The following is a 15,807-nucleotide window of genomic DNA, read 5'->3' on the forward strand; positions in this document are numbered from 1 at the left end:
TTAGGCAGGGTTGCCCTCTCTCCCCCTTCCTGTATATTCTCATGGCAGACTCTCTAAGCAGGAAGTTAGCAGTTGAAAAATCCACTGGCTCCCTACCGGGTCTCAAACCTTCCGAGGCATCAACATCCTTAAATCATGCTCTATTCGCGGATGATTCTCTGCTCCTCGGAGGTGTTTCCACCAGAATAGCGAAAGCATTTGATAATGTACTGAAAAGTTACTGCAGGGTTTCTGGAGCTCTTATCAATGAGAGCAAAAGTGAAATATACAGCTGGAACGCGGAACAGCAAGAGATCTCCAACATTTCGAGGATACTCGGGTTCAAAGGCCAGGCCAAGTGGGATAGTTTCAGATATCTTGGCCTTCCCATTTCCTCTGGAGCAAACAAGAGATGTTTTTGGACTCATATAATCAGCAAAATTAAATCCAAAATCACAAACTGGGGCGGTTATTGGTTAACAAAAGGAGGCAAATCCATTCTTATAAAAACGCAGCTGTCAGCTCTTCCCATATATCAATCAGCATTTCTCCTCGCCCCCAAATTTGTCACTGACCAGATATCTACCCTGATCAGGAACTTCCTATGGCAAGGCGGGAAAGGAAATGAAAGAAAGTTGCACTTAGTTAAATGGGAAACGGTCAAGAGGCCAATAGATGAGGGTGGTCTTCAAATAAGGGACCCCTCCTTCATCAACAAATCGCTGGGCGGCAAACTACTGTGGAAAATTATAAGTGAACCCTCACATCCTGTTAGCATAATACTACAGTCTAAATACTCAGACAAAGAGGCGATAAGGAAAATGCAAATACAATCCACAGTGGCCAGCACACAGGTGTGGAGGCTATGCTGCAAGAGTAGCGAATTCTTCAAAAACCACATGTATAGAATACCCGGAAACGGTAAGTCCACAAAGCTATGGAAGGATCGAATTATGGGGAAAGATCCGCTGGCGGAAAGAGAGGATATTGCAGAGCTAAGAAATTGGCTGGAAAGAGCAGGAGTCAACAGAGTATATGATCTGGCAAGTTGGGATGAACGTGGAGAATGGATAAAATGGGACTTCCATGGAGTCCCTGAGCGCCTAAAGGAGCAACAGAATCAGCTTGAGAACCTGTTAGAAGACGCCACCCCAGACAGCAGATTCAAAAAGGATCGATGGGGTTGGGGAAAATCTGGAAAATACACCTCAGCAGAGGGATATAAGTCTCTTCAGGGAAAAAGGAACAGCCAACATACTCCAGCCTTTTGGAAGCAGATTTGGGAGCCATTAGCGCTACCAAAAATTAATTTTTTCTTCTGGACCTTGGTACACAACAAGTTATTGACAGGGGACAATCTGATAAAAAGAAAGTATGAAGGGCCCTATAGATGCGCTCTCTGTAGATGTCAGTCAGAAACTGCACAGCATTTGTTTCTTGAATGCGCCTTTGCCAAGAAGGTGTGGGGACTCCTTCTCGACGAGTTCCAGATCATTCTCCCTCAGCAAACCTCAGTCCCTGAGCTATTCGCAACTTGGTGCGCTAGCTACCCCAAAGGTATCTTCCCCAAATCATTTTGGCGCAGGATATGGATAGCGTTGCCAAAATTTGTTTGCTGGCAACTGTGGTTAACCAGAAATCAGCAGATCTTTAAATAAACGCAGTACTCCCCGCATCAGGTTGCAGCAAAGGCAAAGGCCCTTCTGTTGGAAGCGGCTCAGCAACAATACAACAAAGAAGACCCCCTTCTAAGGCCAGAAGAAAAAAGGTGGCTTGCTATAGATCCGCTGCCCCGAAATTATAGAACCTCACCACTGAAAGAAAACCTGGAATGGAGAAAAAGAGACACTGATGACATCTTTCAAAGTTGGTGGAGGGCGCAAAATGTAACTACCATATTCTTCGACGGAGCGTCTAAAGGGAATCCTGGAGCAGCAGGTGCAGGCGGGATTATTTACTTCGTGGAAGGACTTCCCACTGTTTCCTTTGCATGGGGTCTTGGAGAGAAAACAAACAACCAAGCAGAGATTTTGGGGCTGCTAAAGGCATGTCACATTGCAAGAGAGAAAAGTGTCAAAGATATTCAAGTCTTCGGAGACTCAGAAATTTTAATAAAAAAACTAATCAGAGAGGAATACTTTAACAAAGCAGGGCTCAACAAAATATTGGACAGACTGAAGACGGTTCTACAGAGTTTTGACTCATGCAAATTTTATCATATACTCAGAAACTCCAACAAGGAAGCAGATTGTATGGCGAACTTGGGCAGCACCCTCTATAAAGGAATCTTAAATGTAAATGGGGAAACTCTATATCATCACTTGTGATCAGCTCCTTTCTAAAGGAAGCAAAAGCAGGTCTTCAATCATGTAAGCAGGGCTACCTAGGCAAAGTCCCTATCTATTTCTAACATATCAATAAAATATATAACCGTTTCAGTTAAAAAAAAAAAAAAAAAAAATTATGGTATCTTATTTAAGATTTATATCATATTTCTTAGAGAGTTGTTTAAACCTCTCAACAACTTTTTATTTCTGTATATAACATGTTTGAATGAAGGGAATATATACGTGTTGTGTGAGTTCTGGCGGGGTGGGGTGGGCCGGGGCCGGGGAGGGGGCCGAGGATGGGCGGGGTGGGGAGGGGGCGGGGGGGAATGCGGGGGGTAGGGGGTAGGGGGGGGTGGGGGGGGGGAGGGGGGTGTAGGGGTAGGGGTAGGGCGGGGGGGGGGGGTAAGAGGGGTGCAGGGGGGGGTGGGGGGGGAGGGTGGTAGGGTAGGGGGTTGGGGGGGCGGTAAGGGGTAGGGCAGGGGGAGGGGGTAGGGTAGGGGGTGGCAGGGGGTTGGTGGGGGGGGTGGCAGGGGGGGTATTGGGGGGGGGTAAGGGTAGGGGGTGGGAGGGGCGGCCGGGGGGGCAGGGGGGTAGTGGGGGGTAGGAGTTGGGGGGGGGGGGGGGGGGGGTAGGGTAAGGGTTGGGGGGTGGCGGGGGGTGGGGGGTAAGGTAAGGGTGGGCGGTGGGGGAAGGTAGGGGTAAGGGTAGGGTGGAGGGGGGTAGGGCGCGAGGCCCATGGGGCCGACGTTAAGGAAGGGGGGAGGAGTTGAGATTGGAGGGGAATGGGAGTTAGGGGGTGGGCTTACGGGGAGGAGAGTTGTGGGGTAGGGAAGGAAGAGTTGGGGAAATGGTGCATGGGTGGCGAGTTGGGGGTAGCAAGGGCTGGCGCATGGGTAGCGCAGAAGGGGGAAGAGGGCATGGGTGAATGGGAAAGATCGGTAATGGGTTGGGGGAAGGGGGCACGACGACGGCCTACCCATGGTTATTGGGTGATTGAGTTTGAATAATTGTTTAAGACAGTTTATATAACTGATGTACGCATCGTATCTTCAAATAAAATTAATGTTTTCCATATTTTGTTAAATGAGAAGTTATGAAGCATTTTTATGTTGTTGGATTATGTCTTAAGTATGATAAATTTTATTGTTTAAATATCTACAATGCAATATCAAATTAGAGATATAATGTCTGTTTTATTCAATATACAAATAAAGACTTTTGAATTCATTCAGTGATATAATTTGTTCATAATGTCATGTTTTTTTAGTTTTATAGTTCAGAAAATTTCAATTTCTTTTGTATCTAGCATGTTGTGGTCGAAAACATGTTAAATTTATACTTAGGAAAGAAAAATGATATTCTACTAGAAACATTAATGTGTTTTTTTCCTTAAAATTTAACTTTGTTTGAGACATAAAAAATTGGTTTTATTAGCATTTTTAAAAAGGTTTGAAAATTGACCCTAAAAAAAAAAATCATTATTCCAGTATCAACACTTTCGTTTTGAAGCTATATTTTGTACGAAAATTTCTTAGTAAATTTCGTAGTCACTGCCATTTTTAAAACACGTTCAAAATTGACACCTAAAAAAAAAAAACATCGTTCCAGTATACACACTTTTCGTTTTTAGCATTGTTTTTTATTTTTTTTGGGGTTTTTTGGCCAGAGTTCCCATTTTGAGTTTATAGTTCCCGTTTCAAAGTTTACATTGTTCATACTGACCAGCATCATTTGCCCTTAGCTGACAGAGATTTCCAGATAGAGGACCCAATTAGCTGCCAAAATCATCTTCATACCTTCTGCCTAGTCAGAAACAGTCATTTGAACAACTCTGATATCTATGGAATATGGGAATCCAATCTCCCCAGATATTACCTTCCCTCAGTCAATATATTCCCAGATATAATTCGCCACTGCTGTGCAAATTATGACCCTGTCACTAAGGCAGTCCTCTCTCCATCACAAGATGTCCTTTTCTACATAACTGCTGATTCTATCAATGAAATGCTACAATTCCATCCAGTTCAGCCTCTTGCTCCTCTGTCCATGGGATTTTTACTGGAGCAAGGCTCTCAACTATCCACTGCAGAAATAGGCTGGATTGCTAAGTTATTCATGGAACCAAATTGCCAGCCCCAGGGGCCACCTCCTTATTTACATGTCTGGTTTAATGAGACTGGGAGAATTATTCTTGACATGATCTCAGCAATCTTGGGATTTAGGTCCAGTGAGTATGTGGATGAGATGGTCTTGGTTCTGTTATCCACCTTTATTCCAGGACAGTCCCCTACTATTAAGTATGATTATGCCTCCTTCATTGCTGGCAAAATCCATGCTCAATTCATGAACTTGGAAAGAGAAGGAGTGTTTAAATACACAACTTACATATACCACCTGTTGTTATATTATCATCCAGACATTTTTGTATTTCCCATCAGGAAATTGGATTCCAAAGGAGAGAGGAGGTCTGTAATCTTTTGGACCTCTGTTTTCCACAGAATTGGTGAGACTCCTTATACCTACTGTGAGTTTATTGACCTGTTTATACATCCTGCTTCCTCTCTATTAATAGGAAATTCTCCTCCTAGGCTCTCTGGTGACATGAGGAAGATTTTACAGCTCTCCAAAAGCTACAGAATAGGTGACTGGTACTTCTACCAGGATCACACTGAAATCAGGATATATGGCTGTGAGTTGTGCCCTTATAAGCTGCCCAAGTATGTGCCTATGAGACTGTTTGCATTAGAATATTTCAGGAAACTAATAAATTCAGATCTAACTCACTTCTGCAATGTAAAGAAAAAATCTCAGCTGAGGATAAGGAACCAATTAGGCCCCTTTATCATTAGAAAAAGGGAAGCATGGGAAGATGCTGATAAAATGTTGGGGGAACAACTCAAATTAAAGAAGAGTTTTTGGTGGGTACCCTATGACCCAAATGGATTTATCAGTGAAAGAAAAGTAAAAAATAGGCTATCAGCCTATAAACATTGTAGGATCCCTGAAATAGAGCAATTTTCTAATCAAGATGAGTGGGTAGAGGGAACATTGATAGAAGAGCTTACTGAGAAAGAGAAAATGGAACAAACTATGAAAAATCTAGAAAAGACTCTTGACCTGAACTCTTTTGGACAGGTATTTTTCAAGCTACCTCAGCAAACCGGAGTAGATACATCATCTGCTGGAACTTCACAGCAACCTGCCCAAGAAAGCACTACACCAGCTGCAGGGACATCAAAGGGCAAAGAAGTGCTAGATACAGAGGAGCACATAATGATAGATCAGCCAGCAACATCAAAGGAACAGGGCCAAGGGAAAATTCCTCCTGTCCAAACCAAAGCACCAGAGATACCAACATTACAGACTCCTCTAAATGAGGAAAGGGGCAGGAAAAGAGACAGAGAAGAGGCCACACCTATAAGTGGACCAGTAGAGCAATGAGGGGCAAAAAAGCAAAGAATAAATCATCTACCTGAAGAGAAAATTATTGAGGAAACCATAGAAAGCTTAAGAGGCGAGAGGGCAACCAGCCCACAGATCTCCCCGGTAATAGAAACATCCACCAGCTCTCATAGCTAGGACCTAGAAAGGCAGCATAGTGTGGAAGTTTCATCCACAAAACCACAAAGCAAGCAGGGCTCTGAAATCAAACATATATTCACAGAGATAAAAGCCTGGAATGACCCACTGAGGCTGCAACTTTATAATCAACTTCTCAAGATGACCCCTGCTAACCAGCAAAGGTTAATGTCTGCATATGACATTAAAGAAGGAAAATGATCTTGAGTCACTTTAAGCCTAAAGTGCAGCAGCCACAGTCAGCAGCTGACTACATTAGAACAAATCTGGAGGTCCTTGCCAAAGACATTCATCCAATGGACCAGATTGAGCTGCATAAGCAAACTGGAGAGATGGTCTACTCTACATTGGTAGATAAGGCAATGTTGGCTTATAAATTGCAGAACTCATTGAACAACACATCTGCCCAGCTAGATTTGGAGAAGGCATCTTCTTTAGCCAAAGACAACAGAATAAAGTCCTTGGAAGATATTATCACCGAGCTGGGACATGATCCCAAGGATGCCAAAGGAATAAAAGCATTGATGAAAAAGAAGGAAGAGGACATTGCTGCCCTCAGGAAACAATTAAAGCTGCCTATTACCATGCATCCACAAACTACAGAGGTTGTACAACAAAAAATAGAGGAGGACATGATGGACTTGCTTATGAGGTTGAATGAAAGATTGGGTGAAACGGAGCAAGAATTAGAGAAAGCATTACAAGAAAAGCAGGGAGAGTCGACCTCCCAGCCATCTCAAATAGCTCCAACAGTCACAACTGCCCCTCCCACAGTTATAATAGCAGTGCCTCCCATTGTCCCAGCATAAGCAGCAAGTACTTCAGCAACAACAACAGCAACAGGCAGCATCACTACCATGACCACAGAGGATTTAATTAAAGCCATGGAGGAATTAAAACTCCAAGTATCAGAATTGAAAGAAGCCAAAGAGAAATTGGCAAAATTAGAAGTGAGTTATGACAAATCTAAAATGATTGTGGCAAAAAAGACAAGAGAGGTGAAAGCATTAGAGAACAGGGTAAAAGCATTGGAAAAGGATCTCTCTTTAGATAAGCCTCTGGGAGAAATCAAAGGCATTTTGTGGTCTAACATCATTCAATCCATTAGTAATGTGGAGAGATCTATTCAAACTATTTATGAGAAGATTGACTTGATAGTAGTAGCCCAAGTGGAAATTCAAAAGGCCATAACTCTATTGGGACATATGCCGGAACAGGCCAACAGGCTAATCCATTTTTTGAACACTAAGACCAATGAAGAACTAGAAGGATTGGACATCAGAGACAGAACAGGCACCATCCTAACAATCAAGAGAGTTCTGACCAAGAGAACCCTGACGCAGAATCTGGAAAGGAGGTGCCAGGATATGCAAGTGGAGATAGACTCTTTTATTGAAATATTTGTAGTTTTGCATGAAAGGGGCTTGCCAAGTCTGTTGGGAAGCAATGAACGCCTGTTGAGACAAGTTGAGTACACGCACAGGTTGAATAAACATGCTGCTGATCAACTAAATGCATCATCAGGTACTTCAGCAGAGAAAGCCCTTCCATCTGGCCAAACTCTCTACAACAACTTGGAAAATCTATTTTATATAGAGCATGAAGTGAAACATCTTTTTACAGTCTAGCCTAACTTCTTCAAGTACATAGACGCTGATGAGACTTTGAGAAAGCTACAAAGACATGTTTTACCAGAAGAGCAGTGGTGGCAAAGCATGTTGGAAATCCTATAGGCATGTTACAACTTTTGTTTTATCCAGGATGCAACAGATACCATAAAGCGGAGAATAAGAAAGGATAAAATTCATGCGGAGCAACAGTCTATCAAAAAAAAATTAAATACGCCCGAGAAATCCGAGGCAGCAGTGTGGAATATCAGTGGAAATGGTCACCAGCCGAGTCGCCGAGCTTACAGTCAAAACATCTCACCAACTGAGCGGCCAGCACAACAGCATTTACTTCTTCATTTATTTCTCCCTGTTTTCAAGATCATTTACTTCTCCTGTAAGGTAGGTAGAATGAGTTATTATTAGATATTATCTCTTTGAGATATTTTGTAAACATTTTTGTACAGATACCTCCCCAAGAGAAGTATTTGGGGTTGGTGATACATTTCTTAGACTGCGTTGTAACTCTGAAAACCTTTTGAATACAAAAGCTGCTGGAATCCATTGTTGCTGGACTCCCTGGATGTGGAATTGATTACAGAGTACTTGTTACAGAATTCTTGAATCATCTTATGGATCAATAAGTCCCTCTTACTTGTGTTTTCAATTTCTATGTTTACTATATCATATATGTTTCATGATCTTAATAATAGAGAAAAAGAATAACTCAGAATTTGTTTGTTTGCACTCTGTGTTCAATCTCTGTTATTATTAATGTTTTCTTCAGAATTAGCATAAACAGGAATTTTTAACTGCTCCTGTTTCCCCTAGTTCTTACATCTTGAATATAGCTAAGGAATTCTTAACTGCTCCCTAACAATAGTCATCCACTTTCCCTTTGTCTATATGATGAAGGATTCTTAATTGCCCTTCACCCACTGACTCCATACCATCTTATTCTAGCTTATAAATTGTTCCATGATTGATTACCTTGCTCTGTAGTACCACCCTTTGTCAAAGAAACCATATCCAGCAGTTCATCCTCATAGACTCCATTAGCCCAATGGACTGAAATTCTCAGATTTACAACCCTGTTCTATAGAATATCCCCATCTAAAAATCAAACAAACCCTTGTACTTCATAGCTAGCCTAATATACCTTAAAACAACGCTAAATTATAAAGAGAGAGCGCTCTCTGGATGCAGATAGGCTAGAATCTGTGTCCAAAAGATTGGTCTGTGGTTACCTCAGCCATATTCCCTTTGTTACAACTTTTGGGAACAACCTGAGTGATAACACAATACAATCTGCAGAGATCTGATCATCCCAATGTAAGTAAACATATTCTTAAAACAATATTATTGAAAGGGGTAAGGGATGATTGTTTAGACATGCTAAATATGCTTGGTAAAGGGGACATATCTAAAGAATCATATGATGAAATTGTTAACCTATGCAAAAGATGTTCAAGAGGAGCTGCAAGGAATAGATCAAATAGCAGGGATAATACATATTCAAGAGTCCAAAAATCAGCCAGTGGAGGAGCAACAAGAGCTGAAATAGGTAATTTACTTGAGGAATTCAAAACTGAAATGTTAAGTTCTTTTGCTTCACAGATTGACACCTTGCAGGTTAAGAAGAAACAAGCAGAAGCAGAAGCTGCTTTGGCTATCTTTTGTCCCAAATGCAGAGATAAACATCCACTAAGGGAATTCCCATTGGACAAAGTACCACTTTGCACCATTTGTGAGAAGGATCATGAAACTCAACAATGCCCTTCTTTACCAGGAATAAAAGCAGCACTGCAACCAACTGAAGAGGAAGCTGAAGCGGTCTATTCGCTGACACAGAGAAGGCAATCGCAACCACAAGGACAAGGTATGAACTGTAATATGCGATTTACATCTTCTAATCGTTGGAATAATTATCCTTCTTTTAATCAAGTAAACTACCCGCCCTTTAACAAAATGCAATACCCACCCTTCAATCAAATGAATTACCCACCCATGCAACAAACAAACCCTCCCTTTGTAGACCCTGCAATGTGGACTCCTTGGCCTCCACAACAATCTTATTTTAATCAATGGAACCCAAACTGGAGAGCTCAACAAATCTTGTTCCCAAACCAATTTCCTCAGTTTCAGCAACCACTCCCTCTACCATCAGGTGCTCCACCAAATAATCAGACAATAAGACCCCAACTGCCTGTACAACCAAACCCTAACCCTAATAATAAAGCTGTGCAAGTCATTGATATTCAGAACTAGCCTATATCTCCTATTTTCCCTGTGCATTGTAATGGTATTCATTTAAGATCTAGGAGAATAGTTGAGCCTATTATTGATGATATCGCCTCTTCTAACTCTGACAAAGAAGAGACAGAGAGAAATAATTTACCTAATAAGGGTGGTGAAATAGCAGAGCCACCATTCCTTGAGCGTTTAGCTCTGACTAAGACACATGAGCCGCCTGCTTTCAATCTTTTAGGGAAATTACAGAATCTTTATGTTAAAATTCCACTCTTACAAGCGCTCAGAGATGTACCAATTTATGTCAGAACTATGAGAGGTATTTGTATTAAGAAACCTGGTAGGAAAGCTAAATATCCCCTTACAGTTCATGTTATGGGTGATCTATCTGCTTTAATGTCCGGAAAAGTTCCTCCTATTAAATATGGTGATCCCGGCCATCCTACGGTTATAGTACAAATTAGAAAAACTATTATTTCATGAGTTCTGGTAGATTTAGGTGCTGCTATAAATATTATGACTCTTGAAACTTCACAACTATTACAGCTGAAGAATGTGATCAGAGAGACACCAACCATTCTGGAATTAGCTGACCGTTCTACAATCAAACCGGAAGGATTCATTGAAGACCTAATCATTTCAGTCGAATCCTGGAATTACCCAGGTGACTTTGTGGTATTGCAGAATAAAACAAAGTTGGGGGGACATCCTCTAATTTTGGGAGGGCCTTGGCTGGCCACAGTCGATGCCTTTATCAGCTGTAGATCTAGTTCAATGACAATTTCCAATGGATGTCAAACTAAGCAGCTTACTATTTATCCTCATGCCACACCTATGATTAATGATGATAATTTGGTATGGTTGGACTACAATGATAATGCTACTCAACCCGTTTTGACTATCAGAAAAGCTTTAACTCTTAAACATACCACGGAGGATGAAGTAATTAGTAATTTTATTTCTGAACCCTCCTCGGTCACTTCTGAAACATATAATCAGTTGACTGCAATTTTGGAATCTGAAACCCAAGAAAAGCTTAAATCTGAAGATCTTCCTCAAACATCAACTATCATCTCATCTAAAAGAATAACAGTAGAAATCGAACCTGGAAAAACATTAAATATAAACCCCAATTTAATAATTGTTGAAACACAATAGCTAATGAAGTTACTTTGTGAAAATAAGGAAGCATTCGCATGGGACTATACAGATATGAAGGGAATCTCCCCTTAATTATGTACGCATCGCATCTATATCAAGGAAGGTTGTTGACCAATCTGTCAACCCCAACAATGAATGAACCCCAATTTGAGGGAAATTGTTAAAGAAGAACTTCAAAAATTGTTGAATGCAGGGTTTATATACCCTATATCTGACAGTGAATGGGTTTCCCCATTGGTGATAGTACCTAAGAAAAACGGGAAATGGAGAGTGTGTGTAGATTATAGGCCTTAAATAAAGCCACTCAAAAGGATCACTTTCCCTTGCCACTCATCTATCAGGTGTTAGATAGTCTATCAGGAAAGAAATTATTTTCCTTTTTAGATGGTTTTAGTGGATATAACCAGATGAAAATTCCACCCCAAGACCAAGACAAGATCACTTTTACTAGTCCCTGGGGAACTTTTTCCTATAGAGTTCTCCCATTTGGACTATGTAATGCTCCATCAACTTTTCAAAGAGCAGTGATAGGATTTTATTTATTTATTTATTTATTTTTTTCTGATATGCTTAATGACTCTATGGAGATAATTATGGATGACTTTACCCCTTATGGTATGACTTTTGAAGATGAATTACAAAACCTTGAGAAAGTACTTAAATGTTGTGTACAAGCTCACCCTTCCCTAAGTACTGAATGTCATATGATGATGAATGAAGGAATTGTACTTGGACACTTCATTTCATTTCAAGGGATTCAAGTAGATCCATCCAAAGTACAGGTAATTCAAACCCTTCCTATCCCTAGAACACAAACTAATGTGAGAAGTTTTTTAGGACATGCTGGATACTACAGAAGATTTATCAAAAAAATTTCTAAAATAGCTTCTCCTTTGTTTGTGTTACTTATGAAAAATGTTGAATTCAAGTGGACTGATCTTTGCCAGAAAGCATTTGATGAACTCAAGCATCAGTTATCTACAGCTCCTATTCTAAGGGGACCTGATTGGGCACTTCCCTTTCATATATCCTTTGATGCTTCAGATACTACAAATGGAGCTGTCTTGGGACAAGAGGAAAACCATCTTCCTTATGCTATCTATTTCATTAGTAATAATATCACCCCTGCTAAGCTTAATTACACAATTACTGAGAAGGAATTTTTAGCAGTTATTTATGCTATTAATAAATTTTGACATTATATTACTGGTTACCCTACTTTTGTCCATACTGACCACTCGACTATTAAGTATTTAATGAACAAATCTGTCACAAATGCTCGAGTCACCAGGTGGTTACTATTATTACAAGAGTTTGATATTACAATTGTAGATCGAATAGGTAAAGAAAATGTAGTTGTTGATTTCCTTTCTCGGTTAAAAGATGATGATAATACTCCAGTAGATGATTCCTTTCCTGATGAATATTTATTTGCAGTATCTACTCACTCACCTTGGTATACAGACATTGCCAATTATTTGGTTGCAGGGAAGTTACCATCACACCTATCACATCGAGAGAAAAGAAAGATCATTCAACAAAGTGCTCGGTATAGCTGGATAAGTGGGTGTCTTTTCCATACAGGACTTGATCATGAAATTCAAAGATGCATTAGAGAAGATGAGCTTTACGATATACTAAAGGCTTGTCATGATGGCCCTTATGGAGGGCATTTTGCTGATAAGAGAACGACACACAAAATTCTCAGAATGGGTTATTATTGGTCCTCACTCTTCAAGGATGAAAAGAAATATGTTCGGGCCTGCAATAGCTATCAGAGAATGGGTCAACCTAATCATAGAGATGAAATGCCACTGAATCCCCGGGTAATACTTGAACCCTTTGAAAGATGGGCTCTAGACTTTGTAGGGCCCATTAATCCTCCCTCTAATCAAAGAGTTTACATATTGGTTTGTACAGATTATATGACTAAGTGGGTGGAAGCTAAGGCACTCATTAGAGCTAATGAAGAATTTGTTTTAACCTTTCTATTTGAAGAAATCTTTGTTAGATTTGGAGTGCCTAGAGAGCTAGTTACTGATGGAGGACCTCCTTTCAATTCTCATGGTTTTAAAGCCACCCTTCAAAAATATCATATTCATCATAAAATGACTACACCTTACCACCCCCAAGCCAATGGACAGGTGGAGAGTACAAAAAAAGTTATAGAAGCCATTTTAACAAAAACAGTGAAGGAAAATAGGAAGGATTGGTCTCAAAGGTTGCCTGAAGCATTATGGGCTTATAGAACTACCTGGAGAAATACTACAACATTTTCTCCCTATGAATTGGTTTATGGTAGAAGTGTTGTTTTTCCTGTGGAATTTGAAATTAAAACCTTAAGAACTGCTTTAGCTGTTAACCTTGATTTGACTGATGCACAAACAGCCAAGTTGCAACGGCTTCAGGAATTGGATGAAAAGAGATTAGATACCATCCATCAAACAACTATGATCCAATAGCAAAGAACCAGGTGGCATGATAAAACCATCAAGCATAAGCAGTTCCAGAAAGGTAATTGGGCTTTATTGTATGATTCTCGGTTTGAAAATTTTCAAGGGAAATTACGAACAAGATGGCTAGGAACTTACGAAATAGACACTATTTTTGTTAAGTTATGGTATGTTCTATGCTTATAACAGTTTACTTCTTTTTCTTATTATATTCCACCAATTAGCAGTAACATGTACATAAAGTAAAGTGCAGATAGAACATTAAACGATCGACAGAAAACAAGCCAAGACAAGAGACACAAGATGTGGCGGCTAGCCAGGGACAAACCCCACAATATGTGGGGAAACCCTTTGATCAAATCTTCTTTTATCTTCAATAATTCAGCAGAGAGAAATAGTACAATAAATCTGATTCATATCAGCAGTAGAAAACCCTAGATCAGTAGCATCATCATTAGCGGCTTCATTATCAAACTAGGGCAGACCATATCTTACAAACCGACAGTCGGATTGACTTCATTCCACCACCAAAAGTTTCAGCTTCCAGAGGAGGTTCAGATGAACCTACAGCACAGTTTAGATGAGGAGATCTTCTAGGCCACGCAAGTCAATATTTACTTCTGCAGTTGCAGCTTCAGTTTCAGCAGTTTTCGGCTTCAAACTAGGGCAGTCGATATCTTGCAAACCGTTCGTCGGATTGACTTCATTCCACCACCAAAAGTTGCGGCTTTCAAATGAGGTTCAGATGAAACTACAGTGCAGTTCCAAAGAGGAGATATTCTAGGCCACGCAAGTCAATCTTTACTTCTGCAGTTGCAGCTTCAATTTCAGCAGTTTCCGGCTTCAAACTAGGGCAGTCGATATCTTGCAAACCGTTCGTCGGATTGACTTCATTCCACCACCAAAAGTTGCGGCTTTCAAAGGAGGTTCAGATGAACCTACAGCGCGGTTCCAAAGAGGAGATCTTCTAGGCCACGCAAGTCAATCTTTACTTCTGCAGTTGTAGCTTCAAATTCAACAGCTTCCAGCTTCACATGTGTGAGAGAGAGAGACCCATTTCAGTGCAGTAGAGAAGAGAGTCATATCTGCGCAGTAGAGAGAGAGAGATGTGATGATATGAGTGAGTCCAAATGAGGAAAATTCCTCTTATATTTATACACAACGTTGGTGGGTGAATAGATGCAACTGATGGGCTTTTGAGCCTACATGAGTTGTAGGTCGGCTTGATAATAATTCCATAATCAAAATAAATTCATATCTCCATGAATACTTATCGGAATTGGATGATCTTTATATCAATCCTACACCTCTCAACGAGAGGAATCTAATAAAAATATTATTAGCCATGAATAAGATGACCACATGAAGTTTTGCCCTGGTTGCCAATTTTAACAGTTTTTCCCAATGGAATAGTAAGGCTCCTAACAATTGATGACTCTAGAACATCGTTATTAGTAAATGGATATCAGATCCATCTGTACCAGCAACCCATTTCCAAGGAGGATTTTAAGGCCACCTGCATGGCAGATTCACATTATATCTTTATGGGGGAGCCTACTACCCCTCACTGCATTTAATTTCCGCATTGTATTTTTTTTAGCATTAGATTAGATTTCTTAACTAATAATCCCTGTCAAGAGTTGGCATGTTACAATTGATTATTTTGCAGATTCTAGATGTAGGAAAGGCTAATTGGAAAAGACAATTTCATTACAAGCAGATCTAAGCTTCAACTTGTGAAGCACTATCATCTCATTTCTATCCATAGTTCATCCCTCCATTTTCCATAACATTCCCATCATTTTCCCCTTCTTTGTCCTACCCATATTCCCCATTATTTTCAGCAACATTTTTCCTATTTTTATCATCAATGAAATAGTATTCTTCAGCAACATTTCCCCTATTTCTCCCAATAACATTACTTTTTAGCAACACTTTTTCTTATTTTCCTCGTTGTTGAAACACCATTCTCCACCCATTTTCCTGTTGCTGAAACACCATTTCTTTTCAAAGAAAAACGTTACGATACACTACTTTCCATTATGGAAATCACTTCTTCCATCATTTTTATAACTGTCCTTTCACTGCCTTCTCCTACGATTATACAAGCCTTTCATACAATCACCCTCATGTTTCAAAACCCTCTTCCATAACTATTGATGATCTATGATCAACGTGCACTATATTTTCGGAATATCTATCAAAGGTAAACACGAGGTATGTAATTATTATGTGTAAATATTATTAAACTATAGTTAAATGAGAAGATTATGTCATTATTACCATGATCCCCGTACATTTAAAGTCATTATTTCAGCCGTAGTTGGGGGGGAATACCAAGATTATACGCCATCATTTCACAACAAGCCAATCACCGTCGTTTTTTACCCACGACCACGTCTTATCACCCCACCTCTGTGCTGTTACTCCATGTTCTCACTTGCAAAA

Source organism: Pinus tabuliformis, chromosome 1_1 (assembly GCF_031772625.1).
Source record: "Pinus tabuliformis cultivar Carrire ecotype Pingquan chromosome 1_1, CPIR1, whole genome shotgun sequence".
In the NCBI taxonomy this organism is placed as follows: domain Eukaryota; kingdom Viridiplantae; phylum Streptophyta; class Pinopsida; order Pinales; family Pinaceae; genus Pinus; species Pinus tabuliformis.